This window comes from Melopsittacus undulatus, chromosome 6, assembly GCF_012275295.1.
Source record: "Melopsittacus undulatus isolate bMelUnd1 chromosome 6, bMelUnd1.mat.Z, whole genome shotgun sequence".
NCBI lineage: Eukaryota > Metazoa > Chordata > Aves > Psittaciformes > Psittaculidae > Melopsittacus > Melopsittacus undulatus.
Genome location: NC_047532.1, coordinates 7521415 through 7541023, shown reverse-complemented (window position 1 = coordinate 7541023; position 19609 = coordinate 7521415).

The window sequence follows — 19609 nt, the reverse complement described above, 5'->3', positions numbered from 1 at the left end:
AGATATTTATAAAACCTTTGAGAGATTTGAGGTATTTTTAATATATAAATTATCTCTTTATTCAGTACTGATTTAAACAGAAACAATAATTTATAAGTGTTTATTCTATTGATTCAATGTTCTTCTCATTTTTAATTTTTCACAAAAAGTGACAGCACTGTGAAAAGTTAAATTTGTTCTACATTGCCATAGTGAAGGATTTCTTTGACATTTTTACTGAAGCACACAATTTAAGCCTGCTCAGCCAGCAGCATAGGGATTTTTGGCAATTTTTTAATTCATAGCAATTTTTCAAAATCTGAGCTTTTCTTTCCTGTTGGCCAATATTACTGCTCTACCTGATAAGAACCAGAACTTAGACACAAACATGCACACAGTAAAAATTATTAAGGAAAGTCAAAAATTCATGAATCACTCAGTCTTACAGTTGCCTGCAGCTGACAGCTTACATTGTGCATGCAATAGTAAAAGCAAGCTATGATTTTCTGACTGCCACTCTCAGTTCTCATCTCCAGCATAACAATGAATCCCATTGTTAGTTTCCTAAGTTGCTGTGTGGTTTGTGCTTTTTTCTCATACAAATGCACTTGCTTTACACACAATAGCTCTGGAATCTCTTCTTTAAAGAATGTATTTCTTCAACACTAGAAACAAAAACACATCCTGGAGTCATCTGAACCCACTAACTCCCAGATCCAGCTCAACCATTAAACTGCCTCAAAATAAAGCTTTACTCTTCTTCAGTTCTTATTATTTACAGGTTCTACTTTCTTTATATTTCTCAACCCATATTCCTTTTATCAGGCCTCATTTCATTTTGCTTCGAAAGTTGCTTGCCTTATACTTAAAACTTTCAACCTCACCTGACTTAGACCTACCACTATGTTTCCATTCTTTTGATGACTATTGGATTACATGGATGGACTGTCCTCCTGGCTCCTTATTTGGCTAGTTCCAAGTTGATCCCATCACAGAAACTTTTTTTTCTAAACTAAACTACAATAACTCCAGCCACACAGTTCCATTGTCTCTTTCACTATCTATTGTATTACACTGTTTTGACAAAGTACATCATCCCTGACCCTGTCACCCTGCTACCCTAGCAATAAGTGTTAATAGGATGTCTCACCTATAAATGTACAGCTTTTAAAAACAAATAGAGTTAAGAGTCTTGTCTAGGACACTATGATCCACATTTTCTTCAGGTTCTTTTGTTCCATTATTCATTGTTCTATGAGGACTTTTTGACGGACTTTCCCTCTCCTACTATTATCATTTCAGCAATGCTGGCTTCAGTAGGTTTTTTTAAATACTGCAAATCATTTTTATAGCAATGAATTTGTATTGCTGTTTTGTTTGCACCATTCTTTCTCCTAAATGTGCATTCAAGGTTAATACTCTTGTAATTTAAGATTTTCATTCCTTTAAAGACTTGAAATTATGCATGCATGTTGCTGTTCTGGGGACCCTTCAAAAGAGCATAGTCTGGAGTACTTCTATTTTGATACAAGATACACAAGTATAAAATACATCATCAGGCAGAAGTACTGCAGTTATGTTGTTTACTTACTTCCACTGTGTTTTTGCTTAGAAACAAAAATTGGTAAAGAACAGTATCATAATCTGGTGACAGAAGAAAATGTTCCTCTTATAGTGCCCGAATACAACCCTCAGATTAAGCTGGACTTCTTTGGGAGGTGACATTCTGAACTGTCCGATTCCTACTTTTTAGGGTACCTCCCTGTTCTGCAATTATTTAAAACCAGTTATAGTATTTACTACTGTAAATAGTTTTGCAAATAAATATGATGGCCTCAAAGGGAAAGGTTTATGGAAGCCCTGAAAAACTTGCTGCAAAATTTTAGTAGGCTGCAAAATGACCTATACATTCAGATAAGTATTTGGTGAAAAGCAAAGTAATCATCCACAGGAATATGAAAGATTGATAGCAGAGAAAGTTTAATGCTATGGGTCTGGATTCTCAGCTCAGTAAAGCAGACTATAAGTTAGTGATTAGTGCACAGGAATACTTTTGTGCACAAAGTACTTTTCTGTGACCATTTCATAGAATCATAGAATCACAGAATGATTTGGGTTGGAAAGGACCTCAAGATCATCCAGTTCCAGCCCCCATGCCATGGGCACGGACACCTCATACTAAACCAGGGCACCCAAGGCTCTGTCCAGCCTGGCCTTGAACACCACCAGGGATGGAACATTCACAACTTCCCTGGGCAACCCATTCCAGTGCCTCACCACCCTAACAGGAAAGAACTTCTTATATCCAATCTAATCTTTCCCTGTTTAAGTTTTAACCCATTACCCCTAGTCCTATTCACTACAGTCCCTAATGAAGAGTCCCTCACCAGCATCTTTACAAGCCCCCTTCAGATACCAGAAGGCTGCTATGAGGTCTCATATTTTGAGACTACACAAATTCCTCCTCCCTCTTTTTTTTTAATTTGCATTCTCTTTTTTGTTAATCCAAGTCTTGTGAACAAATAAAAAGACAAATACAGCACACAAACAACAAATCTATGTAAGCTAATTTTCAATGCAGCATATTTCATGGAATGAATCATGTTAAAAAGATCTGCTAATGATACATTAAGTATTTCCTGTTTAATACAAAATAGAGACAATGACCATATAAAAAGCACAGTTCACTTATTAAATGTAAGAATCTGCAATCACTACAGTGTCAATTAGCAGGTAATAAGAAAGGTCCTTCAATGCAAGCATGTTAGTTTAAATGCCTTCAGTATGTTTCCAAATCAGCTTTCAGAGATCTGGGGGAAATGCAGAGACAGGGGAATAAAACTGTAGCTGAGTGTCAGTACTTAGAATTTTGATCTATTTTCACCTGCATAGCTGTTGGCAGCCTTTTTTATTCTGCAGGCTTTCTAAGTCCATTTTAGGAGGAGTAGGTTCTAATGAGTCAAACCATTAGTAACAATTCTGAGGCAGCAAGATAAAGACAGCAGCAGCATTTCTAACTCATTGCTCAAACTCTTCCAAGTGTTCTATTCCAAAGGAACAAAGGCTGACAAGGTCAAACCTGAACATAAAGCCCTTTGGGAAATGTTATTTGTACACAGTACATTCCTCATTAATCTATTTCAAATGCTTACCATAGCCACCTATTAATACAACATCTCATGTGTGTTCAACCATTTTCTCCTTTTTGCATGCTACAAGGCTCAGAAAGTAGCAGCAGTGAGAAAAAGGTCAGATTTATACACAAATTTTTAGCCACCACAGAAAATCAAAACGTGTTTTATTGACAAACTGACTAAAAATGTTTATGAATACATCAGAAACCTTTACCAATATTTCATTAACTGTTCGGTCCCTCCAAGTAGCGACTTGTAAGAAAAGCACAGGCCTTCGTTTCTCCTCCTGTTTTTCATTTGCACTCACAGAGAACATTTCTGCAGCATAAATCTTTAAGATTTTGTTGCCTTGTTTACATTTTTACAAACCTATCTTGAATTCTCCAAAGTTTAAAGAATCACTTTGATAGAGGAGTATTAATTTATTCCATTTCCCTGCATATCCCAAAACCTGCCACAGGAAGGGATGAGAAGATTACAGCAGCAACTTCTAAGCCACATGATTCCACCCACGGATATTCTGAAATGAAAAGCTTCTCTTGGGTAGCACGACCTGTCAAACACAGAGATGTGAACTGCGAGCAACTTTTCCCCTATTACCAGAAGCATAATATTCAATTGCTTGTTTCTCCATTTAAATTCTTCACATGTTTCTCCCAGTAATTCTCTACTATTTCGTAGTCCTTTCAAATCCATGTCTGTAGAGCTAATAAAAACTCCAACCAAACACACTCCGCAAAAAAAAGCCAAAAAACAGAATACCAAACCTGCTCTCCAAATCTAGACTTTGCCTTTCTGTTATTAATAGAGTTTCCCAGCTTATCATATTGCAGGGTGTTTGGGCTAGTATATTTCAGGGCACCCATGGTTTTGAAAACATTGGCTTTTTGTTTTTTTTATTTATTGTTAGAAAGGGAAAGTTATATAGTTATGTATCATTTTATATACCAAGAAAGTGAAGTTGCCAGACTTCCAGTTCTAACGGGGAAATGGTATGATCCAGTAGCAGATCTTCATACCAGAGCTAATGAGATTAGAGCTCTCCCCCTGACTTTATTATCCCCATGCACTCATTTGCTTCTCTCCTGTGCTACAGTCACCAGGATTTCATGTCTTTTCCCCACAAGGAGACTACCACTGGTCTACGAACTACAGGTAATGGACTGAAACTAAAAGAGGGGAGATTCAGGCTAGATATGAAGAAAAAAGTTTTTACAATGAGGGTGTTGAAACATTGGCACAGATTACCCAGAGAAGTGGTGGATGCACCATCCCTGGCAACGAAGGCCAGACTGAATGTGGTTCTGGACAACCTGATTCAGTAGAAAATACCCCTGCTCACTGCAGGAGAGCTGGACTAGATGAACTTTGAAGGCCCCTTCCAACCTGACTATTCCATGATTCTAGGAAGGTTAGACAGAAAGTCATGTTGCCACTACTGGCAGCTACCAGTCTCTGACATTACCAGCCAAGATCCCTGGAAATCCTCCAACATTCATCTCCACAGATCTCTCTGATCACCATGACCTTCCCCTACTTCCAGGATCTTTCTTCCACCTGATCTCTTCACCTTCTTTCCAAACCTCTAAGCTCCCAAATGACCTAAATAGTCTATATGCAGAAGCACAGCAAGTGATCAGCTTCCTGAATGGCAGTTTTTTGTCACCTCTCTTTACAACCTGGTTTCAGGACGTGACACTTCTGTTTAGCGTGGGTCTTGTCCAACCTTTCATCTGTCTTTCAACAACTGCAGCTAGCAAGTAGGAGGCGTCTGCCTGAGATTTCAAAAGTTCAGCTTCAGACATTCACCCACAAAACAATTATCTGCTGCCTGTTAACATTCGTAATTTAAGCTATTTATATCTTCAACAGTGACGCAAAAAGAACATGAGGGAAAAATCAAGGTATCACAAGAGAGACCGATTAGTCACTCAGTGAGCAGGCACAGGAGCAAAAGACAATGCGGCCAAAGGCAGAGCTGCTGGGGAACTTAACAGAGGTAGCTGACACCCAGGACGTGGTAGAGATAAGTATCTAAGAGGGAGGGAGAAAGGAAAAAGAATGTTTTCATTTTGGTTATTATGGTTCAGCACTGAAAGACACAAGGTTTCAGACAGAATACTTAAAAATATTGAAATTTTGATTAATACTGTTGTTTTAAGTGAAACTGTAAGTTGTTTCACAGAACATCTGCAAACCAGTGGAAACATGAGCAGAATCCTTAAAGCAGATCTTCCAATATTAGTCACTCTGGCTGCCATCTGTTGGGAACTGCAACTGCCAGTTCATTTAGTTTTCTATAAGCTGACTCTAAAATAACTTCTTATAAAATTATATTGGTTTTCTCTCTGTAAGGAAAAGGCACCCTAACTTCCTTGAGCTAGGGCATGAAACGGCTCACAGAATATCTAAATGCACTTAATAAAGATGTACTAGTTCATAAAATAATATGCCATGAAGTTAGACACACCTCTAATATTCTACTAATTTCACTGTAAAAAGCAGTTCTCTGAACAGAAATAAATTCCCAGCTAATCTTCATGCTCATTGTTTCTTTTATTGAAATCTACAGAGGCTTGACAAAGAGCAACACCTCTTACATCTATTAAGGTAACTTCACTAGACATCCAATATGATATCATGCTAGATGCAAATGTATATAATACCTGAGCTTCTAGAGTGTTATATTACAGTAATTAGTAAATGGTATGATAAATAAACATGTAAAATCAGGCGATTTTTGCTGCACAAAAAATAAAAAAAAAGAGAAAAATGTTAAAAATGAAGAGATTATAGAAAAGAAATTACAAGGTATCTTTTAAAGGGAGAAAAGGATGCTGAAAAAATAAAATCTCAAATTCCCTGGATATGTCTTGAATATCCAAAAAAAGCCCACATACTATCTTTTTTGCCTGCTAGAGAACACACGCTTCTCATAGCAAAGCTGTATTCACTTGTGATTACTGAAGTAATATGTATGAAAAACAGCACGATGAGGGGAGAGGAGATGGAAAACCTGATTGCACTGAATTCAACATGAGAAATGCTATTCACCAGTCTGCCCAGATTCTCTGCTTTTTAAATCACAATAATGCCAGTGTTCAACTCCATTTGTTAGTAAGTTTTTCTGATTAGAAAAATCAGACATCACCTGGGAGTTTAAAGTTTTATTTTATGATATTCATAAGGATTATTTGAAAAAATAAATTGATTATGTGCTCCAAGAGCAGCAAATTTACATATTAGGGAAATGAGTGGCATCAGCAAACTGCCCTGGTGTTGCACAGGCATCCACAGATGTGACACCTTCTCTTGCATGAATTCTGATAACTCACTATGCCTGTTTCTCATGCGATTTTCACCTGAAAGTGTGAATTACTTTCAGAAAGAAAGGGTTTATATTCTCATTTCACCAGGGAAGAAACTGTCCCACTGATTTGCTCAAGGTTACATAGATAATAAAAAGATTAAGAGGAATTGCACACATTTAAGAGAAAGTTGAACTTCATTAAAAAGCATTGAAAAAGACTTCCGTAAGCAAGGTGAATTTATATATACATATACAAAAAGTAAAGTAATTTGCCAATAATAATACTTACATCCAAATACTGGAAATCACTAAGAAATCAAAGAGAAATTCACTTCAATAAGGATGATGTCCCTGGCTGCTAACCACAAATACTTCAGTCTATGTCAACATCCAAGGCAAGTCAGATATACTGCCAGAATCACTAGTTGCCCTAACGAAACTGAAATACTCCAATAGACAGAAAAGCTTGCTGTCTGCACAGACCAGGGCTGTCTGAACAGATATAGAGATATATATAACTGCACATCTTACTGCTTAGCTACGTTTACTTCGATGGAGCTACAATTTACAATTGAAGACCTACACAAAATATGTTTCCATAGTTAAGTTTGTACAGTGAAGCAATACCTACCTTCAGGCAGAAGGCTTTACAAATATGAGTACCATAAAAGACGGGTGACTGACTATGCTAAAAATAATTATTAATTTTAGGTCATAATGATAAATTTTAAAATAAATCAGTTTTCCCTTGACCTGCAGCCTAGCCTAAAATTTGGAAAAAAAATACCAGGTTGTCCATTTTGTTACATTGTTTTTTCAGTGTTTAACGCAGTTACCTTTGTACCAAGCCAGTGAATTCAAACAAACAGGCTGTGGCTCAGTAATTAAGAACAGAGATAAGTTCATTTTCATGAACAGAGCTTTCCTTCCCATAAAGCAATTTCAGTTTTAGAATCATAGAATTCTGCTTAGAAGACATTTCAGGAAACCAATGAGGTCAACCTCCCACCCAAAACAGTCAACACTTGTGGTGGGTTGACCTTGGCTGGATTCCACACGCTCACACTAACTCAATTTACCACTCTCCTCCTCACCTGACAGGGGAAAAAAGATAGGATGAAAGGCTCATGGGTTGAGGTGCGGACAGGGAAAGGGAAACATCACTCTCCATCACTTACAGAACAGACTCCACCCAGGAGGTCATTTATTGCTAATCAAATCAGAGTGGAGTAATGAGAAATAAAAACCAAATCTTAAAACTCCTCCTCCCTGCCAATCTCCCTTCTTTTTTGCCTTAACCTCACTCCCAATTTTCTCTAGCTCGTCCCCACCAGCAGCACAGGGAGACAAGGAATGGAGGTTGCAATCTGTTCATCACACTGAGTCTCAGCTGCTCCTTCCTCCTTAGAAGAGGACTCCTCACATTCTTCCCCTGCTCCAGCATGGGGTCCTTCTTACAGGAGACAATTTTCCATTAACTTCTCCAATCTCAGTGCTTCCCACAGACTGCTCCAGCATAGGCTGCCCATGAGATTGCAGCCTCTTGCAGCCATTCCCCTGCTCTGATGTGGGGTTCTCCCTGAGCTGCAGGTTGATACCTGATCCACTGTGGACTGCCTGCAGGGGCACAGTCTGCCTCACCTCAGTCTGTACAACAGGCTGCAAGGCAATCTCTGCTCTGACGCCTGGAGCAGCTCCTCACTTTCTTCCTCACTGACCTTGGTGTTTGCAGAGCTGCTTCTATCATATTCTCATTCCCCTCTTCCACCTGCTGTTGCCCAGCAGGTTTTTCCCCACTTCTTAAATATGCTATCACATAGTGTGTCTTGGCATTGGCACTACTGAACACAGGGCAACCTTCTAGCAGCTTCTCACAGAAACCCTACTGCCACAAAGCCTTGCCAGGCAAACCCAATACAACTGCATGCAGACCAGCCTGTTTAAGACTTGGTCTAGCCAAGTCTTGAAAACTGCAAAATAAAAACCCTGAATTCACAACAAGTATGCAAGGCAGGAATTGTAACTACCTGCAGCTTCAGGAATATATTCTATTTTTGAATCTCTTAATTTTCATGTCTAGAATATTCAGTGGGTGAGAATATGTTATGAAGTAAATGGCCTCACAGTAAAATACATTTCAGCCATCAGGCTATTTTCTCTTCTCCTGCTTTATTAAATTTATATCTAAATTTTCTTCATGGCCTCCAGTCTCCTTCAACCCAAAGTCCTTTCCTCTGCCATTTAACATTTTCCTTCCCCACATCTTGGAATACTTAGAAGTAATGTACGTTAACAGATATTCTGGATATTGCAAGCATATTACTCACATTTCTGTGAGTGTGTGGCACTTGTGGTGCCTCAACAGTAGTTAACACAGCTACACTCCATCTGGAGGCTCTTAAAGTGATCCTTTCAGAAACAGGAATGTAACCCCTTCTGCAGCCTGGTTTTCACCTCCCGTTTGGCAAAGAGATATAATTTTCTTTTCACATTCAAAAGGAAGAAAGCAACTTTGAACACTGCCTCTCACTCCAGCTGTGACATGAGGATAGAGCACTTCCCAGCCACCAGGAACTCAAACATAAAGGCGGCAGATGTGAAGGAAACTGCATTGCTTAAAAACAGAAATAGCATTCCTAGTTCAAAGAGAAAGCAAGCCCCTTATCCAATTATGTAAGATGACCACCCCTGTGTAAAAGGATTCTGGACAAAGATTCAAATAACAAATGTACAAATATTTGCCATTTACTTATACATTATGGTGACAATAAAAAACATTACAACAATACAGAATTATCTAGCTTCCACATTAATTATTGTGCCTAGTTAATTTCTAGGCTAGATTCTCTACCACTGGATTATTGTTGTGACACCCTTCAGTACAAGCTTTGAAATTATCCCTAGATGAGAATTTGTGATAATGCTTTTATTTTTCTTGAGAAATTTACTTCTTCATAAACATATCTATTCTTGTCACTACCTACATGAAGTATGGCAGTATTATTTTCACATTGATTTAAGTCAAGAATGATTTTCTGCTGCCCTTAGGCTGATTTCTCTCCACCAAAACCTTAATATTCTTTCTCTTTTCCTATAAAGTTGCTTTAATGCTCAGAATCTGCACTTTGCCATTGTTCCCCTCCTTTTTTATTATTTCTGTCATGTGCCTGCGCTTCTCAACTCAGTTTCTCCCACTTAAGTTTTTGTTTTCAAGAACTTTCTTTGTTCCTGTTTTATTTGTTCTTTTGGGTTAACTCTGCATTTGTTTAACTGCACTGGTTTTCAATAAAAAGCATTGCTGTGAAAATCCCTGTCCCACTCCCTATTTTTATTTTGATCTCAGCCTGTTTTGTATTATTCATTTTTGTCCCCAAGATAGCATTTGGATTATGTTTCAGTGAACTGGTGGAAACGCTTTTCACAGGAAGTATCTCCCTTTGAAAGCAAATCAGCATGTACAAACTCATATGGTTTTACTCCTTAGGAACAGATGTTATGGGAAAGTAGGTTAAGCCTTAGATCCAGACTAGTCTCTGCAGGACTATAATTTGCTGTGATAAACAGAAAGATGGAAATGCAAACCAACAGGGGCATTCCAGATTTAACATCCCTTCTGTTCTGGCTGGGATACATTTGACTCTGCCACTTGCAGATACACTTTGCTACCACAGTAATCAAAACCAACACAGAAATCTCACTTAATCACTAAAAGATTGCTAGTCTTGTCTAAAGCTGTAAACATCCAGTTCAACAGAGACTGAAATTTGTAAATATTACAGATAGATGCTTATCGTCCAACACTATAATTTTTCTTCTACAAAACATGTTTGTAAGAACACATGCTTATAAGAATATTTGAAGAACCCATAAATGTCACACAAAGCCAGAAACGGGAAAAAGCTTACAGAAATATTCCATGAAGACTGGAACAATCTTTAATTTGTTACCGAGAGGACTGACAATTTTTTCATTGCTTTTAAAAATGGGGTAAAATAAGTAAGTTTGTTCTTACCTCCAGTCACTGCTCAGTTCTACTTGGTACCTCCAGCAGACTTTTGGAGCATGCTGGATCAGGGCCACCAGCCAGCCTTGAAAAATTCTCATTCACTTGCATTTGTTTTTAGGCAAATAAGCTATGATTAGTTTTTCATTTTCATAATTAATGTAGTATGGATTAATTAGTTGATTTAGACACCTGAGTGGTAATTTTTTACTTGACTGTAGCAGGATATGCACAGCATATCTCACCTCCAGAGACTTTTTGTATTTAACACTTGTCTTGGTTTCTGTAGCTTTTCTGACATGCCTTCCAAGCAGACAAGTCTTAGGGGAAAAAAAGTCACTAGACAGAAGCACTAGAGAAGAAAGAGCATAAGTCTTCTACAGTGCAAACGTAACTTGAAGGGAATATAGAGAAAAAGATGGCTCCAACCACTGTATCCTACACAGTCTTACGGCAAAATTTTGCAACACCTAGATCCCGCAAGGCATAGATTGGGGTCATCTCTAAGCCAATGCTATGGTCCGGGTGGAGGAAACATGTCTAGTAAAACACATTACAGAATCACACATTGGTTGATGTTGGAAACTACCTTTGGAGACCCCCTAGTCCAACCCCCACTGCTCAGTCACACACCACAGGCTGCTTCCCAGGGCTGATTCCTGTCAGGTTTTGAATACCTCTGAGGATGGAAACTGCAGCCTCTCTCAGCATACAGTTCCAGTGCTCAACTCCCCTCACAGTAAAAAACTGTTTTCTTATGTTCACAAAGAATTTCCTGTGTTTTAGTTTAGTGTCTGAGAGAAGCCAGGGTCCTTCTTCCTTACACCTCCATCAAATAGCTATAAACATTGGAAAGATCTGCATTGACTTCTCTGGGCAAAATATTCCCAGGTGTCTGAGGCATATGTTGAGATTCTCTATGACCAACACCATGAGCAATTAATAAAATTAAAATTAATTATAATCTTAATATTGAACCTATATTTAAATATTTGTTAAATCAGGACTGAAGACTTGCTATATAGAATCATGGAATAGTTAGGGTTGGAAAGGACCTTAAGATCTTCCAGTTCCAACCCCCCTGCCATGGGCAGGGACACCTCACACTAAACCATATCACCCAAGGCTTCATCCAACCTGGTCTTGAACACAACCTACTTTTGTAGGACAGAGTGTTCCTAAAGAGGAAAAAAACAATTTTTTTTAAAAAGCCACTACCCCAAAGAAAATACCAATCATAATGATAAATATCCAAATCTATTTCAGGGAAATTCTATTTCTAGGATTATTTTGTGATTGCTCCCTTCAGATTTAAAAGGGATGTGTTTTCATTTAAAACGTCCTCCAGAGAGAAATAAGATGGTGAAAGCACCAGCGTGCAGTCTCATTCCAAACCTCAAATCAAGAGAGGAGCACAGTACAGGACTCTGTTGTTATCTCCACCCCCAGGAAGAATTCTAAGCCTATGACATGCCTATTATTTACATTATCTGAGACTTGGGGCCAAAGGCTATGCTTACATAAGGAATACAGTGGCAGGCAAAAGAAGTGGATCTGCAGGGCCAGAAAGCTGGTGATGAGGGCCTGACACGTTCAGGCAACACATTTTGAGGTTATTTTTCAACCTAGATCTGTGGTAGACCTTCTTGTTGAAAAGAATTATATGCATTCCTGCAGCTCTTCTTTCTGTGTAACTTCATTTGAAAGGAATCCACTGTGCCTGGTACACGACTGCACCAAAACATGGGATGTGAAAAAAAAAACACTTGAGTGCAGACAATCAGATTTGCTTCACAAACTAAAAAGTTAATGCAGATGAAACCAGTGTTGATGAATATTTTTAATAACATACAATGTAGTAGGGTGTGGTGCAGAACTTCTGACTCTGCTTGTAGTATTATCCCTGTTCAGAAGAAGAGATGTCAACACAAAAGAGTGACAGTGTATGCTTTATGTGTCTCCAGAATTAGGTACAAAAAGGGTCTTCTGTACTGCTGACAAAAGAGTGGTTTTATAAATAAAAGAACATGGTAGCTCTCAAATAATGTATCACGTATAAATGAATACAGATGTTTTCACTTACGATGACTTCTCAGAAACAGTACAAAAATAATGCCTTTTTGGAGAAAAAAAAATAAATCTGAACTTAATAGAAATTTGTGTAGTCCTTCATTCAGTCCCAGACATATGATACCTAGTAATCCCTTTGTAAATTTATGGCAATTATTCCTTAGCAACTTCTTTAACATTTAGAGCTTTTCCTTGACACATGCAAAATAAATGCCATCTACTTTCTGCAAAGCATAAACAACCATGGAATTACTTTGTGAAAAGACTGCAATTATCATTTAATCATGCTTAATTATATGTGTAATGTACCTCAAGCAAGTGTTACAGAAACTGAGAAACAGATACTTCATTACAGTTACAAAAAAGGTTTCAAATCTAACAGAATATTGTCTATCATGAAGTGTTGCACTACTACCATACCCAGAGGCATTTAACCGATTTTTCTATTCAGAGAGTAACTTGCACTGTGCATGAGTTACTCTTGGGGATTTTAGATGCTTTCAAGCCCTACACCCTGACACTCTGCCTGAACAAGGTCTGTAGTTTGCAAGTTTGCAAAAAAACATAAAAAAGGGATTTGTAACCTTAAAATACAATTTGAAGTCTAATACTTCCAGCTTCAAGAGTTCCAGTTGCTTATCTACATTTAGGCTTTTTTTTTTTAGTTATATAAAATTTAATTACAAGCTTTATAATATTCATATAGTAGAATCATAGAATGGTTTGGCTTGAAAAGGATATTAAGATCATCTAGTTCCAACACCCCTGCCATGGGCAGTGTCACCTGACACTAATACCAGGTTGCTCTAAGCCCCATCCAACCTCACCTTGAACACTGCCAAGGATGGAGCATTCACGACTTCCTTGGACAACCACTTCCAATGCCTCACCATTCTCACAGTAAAAAATCTCTTCCTATGACTTACTGACAACCTAACACCACTTTTTTTATAATGTCATCACCACCAAGAACATTGTATAATACATAAAAAAGCTGATGATGGAAGAACTGTTCACCCCTAAGGGTTTTACAGACCATGAGTTCTGTGCTCCTGTTGTGGAGTATCTTCTCCACAGCACTCAGCTCTTTTTCCCACAAGTAAGGGATTTGGTAATCTGAGAATCAAGACTTACATTTCATAAGAGTTCGAAAATGAACAGAATTGACTTATGTGAGGCAAGTGCTCTGGGCAGGCCTGGTATGTTAAACAGGACTGCAGATTTATTTTCAGAAGCTTGCTGAAAGCACAGTCTGCAGTGATTTATAAGGGTCTTACCAATTGCTAAATCACTTATTTGACTTTATAAAACAAACATTAATACATTTTTCCTTTACTTACTTTTTTCCTCATATCTATAACATACCATCAAAGCCCTAGAGTTAAACCATTACCAGTATTTGTGGAAAAGATCTCTATATAAAAACCAGTTCCTACAGTTGGTATCTAAGAGATCAACTAAACCCTCTGATAATGTACAAGGAGCAACCCATAGGCAATGTACAGTTAATCCTCTTCTGATTTAATGTTGGCAAACAACAATGGCATACGTATAGATCTTTAGCCTATTTAATACTACTCACTGCAGAACAAGTAATCTTGAAAAGCAAATGTGAAGGGAAAAAATTACACTGCATACATCTGTTTTTAAAATAACACCATAAATTTCTGAGAAGAGAAACTGTTATTCAGCTGTTATTTGTCCAGATGTACACTAATATAAACTACTTTAATTTTGCTTATGATGAAGTCCAAGGCAAAGATACCCAATGGCTGAGATTTCCTCTAACTTTCTTTTGCACAGTCCTATGGGATGATTTTACTTATCCATTCAAAGGCAGTCCTGACTGCAAAAGGGGTCAAGGATTCCCCTAACAGGGCATTACACACAGCTCCAAGCCCTGAGTTTGCCAGCTAAAACACTAAATGAGAGACAAAATGAGATAAAACAGTAGGTGTCAAGCTAAAAATTGCTTTTTCAGATCCAAGAACAGGCAAGTTGATGGGTCCACTGAAGTAAATCAAAGATTTTTCACTGACCTCAGCACAAGTTCTGATATTTAAAGCTTATTCAGTACAGGACACCAGCCCTTCTGGCCTCAATATCACCAGAATAATGGCAAGCTATTACAAAAGTAGTCATATGAGAAGATCAAAGACATATTTTTAATTAAAAGCTGTTTAATGTCCTATAGCTCAAGAAAGCAGTTTTCCTGCTAATGATTTATTTAAATTCTGTTTAATACTATGCTTCATCTGCTTTTGTTTTCTTTTTCTGATCTTAGGCCATTATTTACTTTACAAACATTTCCTGCCTGACTAGCATTCTTCAGAGCTGTGAATCATGCTGCTTTATCTTCGTCAGAGGCATTCTTTCTTTCTTTTTTATTGATGTTCTACCTCCTCAAGGTACCTGATCTTTGTCCCTTTATTGATGCCTCATTGCATGCCTTTTTCTCCATAGTCAAACAGATTTCTTGAAGACAGTGCAACACAGAGTCAAAGCAAGACATCTAAGAAATACTGAGAAAGACACAGGGCAGAGGTGATGGAGTGCAGCTAAAAGCATGTTGGCCCTGGGGAGACCAAGAATGGCCTGGCAGACTGATTAGCATGTAGAGAGGAAACAAGCAAAAGCAAAGAAAGATCATGTGTAAGATTAAGTGAAAATGTAGAGCAGTAAGAAAGAAAACCCCTGGCAAAGTGAAAACTGAAGCAGAACCAAACAAACAGAAATAATTAAAAGAAATGTGACTAAATGCTTAGTCTCGTATGCCAAAAAGTATTGTTAAAGAGTGAAAATGGACCTAATTCTGTTCATCTGATGCTGTTATTTCATTTATAGCAATATATTAAAACTTGTCTGCTCAAGCAAAGAGATGCTAGTCCTCTAACAGGAGAAGCCCTTGCTATTGATAGTAGTCATTGTTCATGCAGTGGGGCATCACTATGACCTAGCCTACTGCTACCTTTCTTCTACATGATCCTCTGACTTAGTTCAGTTCTAACCTTTAATTTCTGGGTAGACACTTGTTGAAGTGTGGTAACCAGGTAAGGATCTGGGCATAATTCAGCCTGTTATATCCCTTTTCACTGCAAAGCCTTATGAGCCTATAGAGGATAAGGTGCTTCTCTGAACTAAGAGGGTCAATTTAAATATAATTTTGGAACTATTAGTTGGATACTTAACTCCCCAAAGAGCCCGATCTTAAGAAACTCATCAGCAGGGGTCTATAGACACAATTCAAACTCAGTGAATCAGAGATTTTTCTGTTGGCTTCGACAGACACTGGAACTAACAATACCTGAAGGATCTGCCAGTGAGGTTGCATTAGCAGTCAGACCTAAGGTGTTCCTTCCCTTCCAGTATGTAAGACTTCTTGTACAAAAGCATGTCACCAAACAAAGCTGAGTGACATAGAAGAGATTACAGTACCAGATAGCAACTGGAAAAAGGCCAATCTAAAGCATGGATGTGACATGGCAGGGATGCTGCAAGTAAGACTTTGCTGCAAGGAACATGACAGTGAAATTAGCAGCATATAAGTCTCCCTCAGCTTTCAGTGATATACCCCTTGACTAGACTTCACATTTCATGCTGCAGAGCTGCAAAGCAGGCATTTCTTCATTGTCCTTTATATAGGTAAATTCTGTCCAGTGAGATAGCAGAATCAGATTTGTTCTTGATGGCAAGCGATACTTACAGAAACTGTTTTCTCTGGGTTTTTTATTTTCTTATTTTTATTATTTTTTGGTTGGCTCTTTTTTTAAGGCACAAATATCTGAATATTGGGGACACTGAGAATAATATTATCTGCTGTCTGCTTCTCTTGTGTAAATAGCTATCAGCACAGAAATAAATGAGTAGAAACACTGTCATTTATTTAAAAAATGAATATGAATGGATTTGTCTTGTTTCTCAGGTTAACTAATATAGATCATTTTCATTAAAATGTTCTTTTTGTGTAATGTTAGGTTGTGTAGGAGATGTAGTATGTATATGAAATGTCAATAGTATTCTTTTATTCACATGCTTTAACAAAGTGTAGAATAAAAAATTTTGAGTTTTCAGGACTTAAGCTCAAAATTGATAACATGCTCTGATTATGTAAGCACTAATGTAAAGGACCTTGAAATGTCAGGTTACTTTGTAAGACTCATTAGCATCTCACCTAGCTTTACCTTCTGTTTTGTAACAGCTGTTTCATGTTGTAGCAGATAGCTCTTCTACAAAAGTAACCTTTATGGAATCATTTTTTTACTTAATCTAGCATAATTAGGTATCAAACCAGACCCATCATAGTTACCTGAGGTGATCACTGTTGCATCAACTTAGCATAAATCAGTTCAGCTTTATTTCATATTACTCTTGCAAAGTATACTTAGAAGCTCAAGTTGGCTGATTGTTGAAAAGAGATTTTTTTCCTAAATTTACTTATAAATCTAAAAAAAAAATATGTTTTATGTGCACAGTACTAAAAAAAATCCCGTGATTGGAATAAAGATGCTGAATAAAGTCATGGGGATTAGAAATAAAGATTACATTATCAGTGCTATACTGATACTGAAAAATAAGTTGAAATACTTAATCACATTTCAATATTGACTGTTTTGATTTTCCAAACTTGACTGAAAATTAGATGAAAAAATCTAAAGAATTTTAAAAAAGAAGCTGGGTAATGTGTGAATCAGCCGGATTGTCTTCATTTGGAATGATACTCAATGAAAACAGAACAGAAACTGCATGAGTGACATCCAGAACTTAAGTTTCAAGAAGACAGTCCATATTGATCACATCAGATGTCTCCTAGATCTCTACTCTTACAACCTATTGGGGTACTGCAGACAATAATCCTGCTCTTTAAAAGGGAAGAGGAGAAAAATACTGGATACCATCTCTGACCCAGTCACATCTTTGCTAGGTGACAGCCCAGCAAGCACAGCCTGCTTAATTTTCCTTTTTCAGTATCTTCCACATTTTGCAGCATTGCTCATTGCTTTACCTCCTTTCCAGCCTCTCTACCTGACTGCCCTGCATGCTGGATGTGTTTTTGCTTCTGCACACACAAGTCCAATCACCAGTTCTGGAAATTATTTCTGAAAGTGGGAGATTTCTGAAAGGGCACACTGATTTATTAGAAGAAATGAGGTTAGGGTAGCTGGAAGGCCTTCAGACAAAGAATAAGATTCATCTTACCTCACTACTGCACTAAAAGCTGTGGTTTCTGGCTCACTGTCAGACCCACTTGATTGACGAAGATTCGGAAATGTTAAAGCTTTGGAAGCAATGCCAGAACTAAAAGCCCCAGAATACAGTTGTTGACTTTAAGTTTCTGTCTGGATGGAAAAAATCCTGAGCCAAGGCTCCCAGAGCTTTCCAGATCTTCAGCAGGAGAACATCCAAATCATTAAGACCTGTGAATTATAGTCAGGTTCCTACAGTTTTCAGTGTAACCTCCTGTGCAGTCAGGTTTTGTTATACAGCCCCTGTCTTCAGCTGTGAGACAATGACCCTATCAGGACTAAATCCACCAGCCCCAGCAGTCTGTATTCTCAGCTGGCCTGATGGAAACCAAGCTGGCAAGTTTTTGAATCTTCACTTAGCTTGGCTTTTGAAGTCTACTGAAACACCAGAGGAAACAAAAAGTCAGTTTAAGAATTTTTCCAGAGGAAATTTAGCTAACACTTAACATCAGTATAGTCTGCTTAATACCCACAGAAATAGAGCTGATCAAGTACAGTTATGCACTTCTCTGAAACAATTTACACAGGTGGCACCTTCAAATTAACTATATTTTGACATGCAAGGTCACCGCCTCCAGACATAATGCACAAGAGAAATATGGACCCCAGCCAGCAAATCAGAACACAAATAATGTAGCTATCAACTCGCTTAAGTCTTCATTTTCTTTTCCTACCCTTTTTCTGCCATAGTTTAGAAAAACACTTTTTCAAGGAAGATACCAATAAAAGGCATGATGAAGTCCCTTTCCAAATGGACATCCCAAGTTTTCTAACCAATATTAAACTTTCCCGTAGTACTAGTAATAACTAACATTATCTTGATCAAATGAATTATGGCCTTTTGACCTTTGATGGGGCAGAAGTCAAAATATGTTACAGCACTATATATATTTTTCAATGAAACTGAACAGCTTTAAAAATGGAAGTATCAATAAAATTGAGGGAAAAACATCATGGGATAAGCCTCATGACAGTACCATGGTAACACATCTTGCTGTATTGCAGCTGAGTGCTAGGATTATTTTGCAAGGGAAATAGCTTTCACATCCAGACCATTCAATCAAGTATTAAGTTATACAGCTACTATAGGCAACTGGGGAATATAAATAATAGGAAATGTTTATTATGCCTCTTCTCATATCCTCCGTTATTAAGCTATTGTTTCAGCAGTAACAATACGCAATATGTATATTTTGTTTCTCGAATAACTTGTTAGAAATTAGGTTTCACAGTAGTGTTTATGTATTATTCTGATCAAATGCTGCATTACCTTCTGTGTTTCTTCATGGTATTTATGTATTAAGCTTCTTTTTATTAAGTTTCTTGCTGAAATATGAAGTATTAAGTAAAGGCTCCCCATAGTAAATTATGTAGGTTTCTTGATAATATCACTGCATTACCCTGCTCTGAATGATCTTATGTGCCTCATTAGCATAACATGAATTGCACTTGGGAGTTTAATCTCCAGTCTTATGCTTCTTTATGCACATCTTATTCTCCCCATAACTTTTCATTACTGCAGGCTAGAAGTTTAGCCTGATCACCAAACAGGAAGGGAAAAAAATTCTGCTCAAAGATAGATGAATGTAACAGCCTATAGGAGCAGTATCTGAATGTCCTCTCAATGATAACAAATAGGGACAGGAACAAAATTTCAAGGCATACATATATAACTAGACCCACCCTGTTTACCTAATGACAGGAAGAACCTGGCCATAGTGCCATAAAAGAGTAAGAAGACCCAAATTCTTCCTATGGATTTTGAAACCTCACTAAGCCTCTCGAGTCAGGAACAGAGTTCTTCCATCCCTCAGTGTGGGAGAAACAGGCAGTGATAGAAAGCAATATAGACCCTATGCAGAAACCATTA